The sequence below is a fragment of the Sycon ciliatum genome, chromosome 12, assembly GCF_964019385.1.
Source record: "Sycon ciliatum chromosome 12, ocSycCili1.1, whole genome shotgun sequence".
NCBI lineage: Eukaryota > Metazoa > Porifera > Calcarea > Leucosolenida > Sycettidae > Sycon > Sycon ciliatum.
In genome coordinates, this window is record NC_088654.1 from 8,966,226 (window position 1) to 8,967,894 (window position 1,669).

Below are 1,669 nucleotides of genomic sequence, written 5' to 3' on the forward strand. Positions count from 1 at the left end.
CCTTTGCGTTACTTGGTATGATTGGGTTTTAGCGGATGATGTCGGTATGCAGCTGGGGAGCGAATTCGACAGGAAGAAGGTAAAGTCCTTGCTTTGCGGTTCACACCTTCACTTCAGTATCATTACAGTCCAAATGGCTTTCACTTGTCACTGTAGCGTTCGAATGTCAGGGGTAATAACCCTGTTTCAGCACCTGAGGCGGTGCGTCAAGCGCCGCCTCTTTCTCATCATATATTGTGACAAATGGTAAGTGTGCAGTGCTCCTAGCTCTCTCCCCCAACAAAAGAGCTCTATGACACTGTGCTTTCTGCGGTTTCTTTCGTTTTTACAGTGGAGAAAGGCTGGTGGGAAGCCCAGCCGTGGTCGCCCACCTGGCGGGTGCGGCCCATCTAACCCGTTACTGGGAGGGTCGCCAGGTCGGGCTGCTGTTGCAGTCCGACTACCGGGATGCCGTGGAGCGTATTAGGACCCTGTAAGTAAGCACTGCTCTGTCTACATGTATACTTACCCCCCCCCTCGTTATAGCGATACTTACTTGTTTCGTATCCTCTTGTCTTACCCTGCTTTCGTATTCGTGACACTAATAGTGTTTGTGTGCGCTCATGTTTTGTTTTACAGATGATGATGTATGAAGGTCTGGAGCTGCCGTCTTCGGGGTGTGCCATTTGTTTCAAAATTATTTGTAAGTACTTGTAACAGGCGTAGTGTAGTAACTGTGTGTGTAGTGTAGTAACAGTGTGTAGTGTTTTGTGATGGTCCTGTGCTATAGCAGTCGTAATGTGTTTTGTGATGGTCCTGTGCAGTCGTAATGTGTTGGGCAACTGAAGTACACTGCATGAAGGGGTATGTGTGGGTGCTTCGACACATTCTCGTGCTTCCTAAACCCTAGATATGTGTATAACACTATAACCTAGATGTGTGTGTGTGTGTGTGTGTGTGTGTGTGTGTGTGTGTGTGCCCGCGCATGCGTGCGTGTGCGTGCATTGTGTTCTCTTCTACAGACTCATCCAAGTCCATTTAAATAAAAGTGCATTATAGTAAACAGTATTGTGTTTGTTACAGTGAATATGTGGGGAATGGTGGATTTGCCTTAGTGTGACTGGATACCTGCGGGTTGTGACTCTTTGCTGGTCACTCTGCATTCTCCAGTATAGATTCGGTGCAGTGCAGAGGGGATTTGCGGTGCGTAGCAACACTGCTTCACTGTGACACCCCTTCAATAATTGTTTTGATGCATGATACTGCGGGCGGAGCCGGTTGATTCTAACTGTATCCTGATCAAAATAGAAATTTGCATCTAATGGACCTGCATGGACAGTAGGCATTTCCCTAATCGGCCGGGCGAAAAATTCGCCGAAAACAGTGGTTTTGAAGAAATTACCCATCTTTTCGCCGAATTTTCAAAAATTTGCATGTTGAATTCGCCGAAAACCGATGCTTCAGTGCTTCAACAGGGTGTATGTAAATGTACATGACGTAATGGGAACGGTGACTTCAAGTACTATGTTGAGCCGAATTCTGATCTTGGAGCTCATAATATGGCCGAATTTGAACATTCTCTTAACCGATCGAAAAGCCGATTAGGCATGCTCTGTATGGGCAACTTGTCAGTGCACATCTACGATGTGCGAATAAAACGAGTGCATGGCACGTGAACTACAGTCCATTC

General features: G+C 46.6%; 1 long non-coding RNA gene across 1 annotated transcript; it reads left to right on the forward strand.

Moving 5' to 3' along the window:
• The first annotated feature begins 386 nt into the window (after positions 1 to 386).
• Positions 387 to 1,032, forward strand: LOC135828337 (uncharacterized). The gene is made up of 3 exons (XR_010555633.1): positions 387 to 472; positions 619 to 682; positions 1,002 to 1,032. It is a non-coding gene; the product is annotated as an uncharacterized LOC135828337 (long non-coding RNA).
• Positions 1,033 to 1,669: the final 637 nt, after the last annotated feature.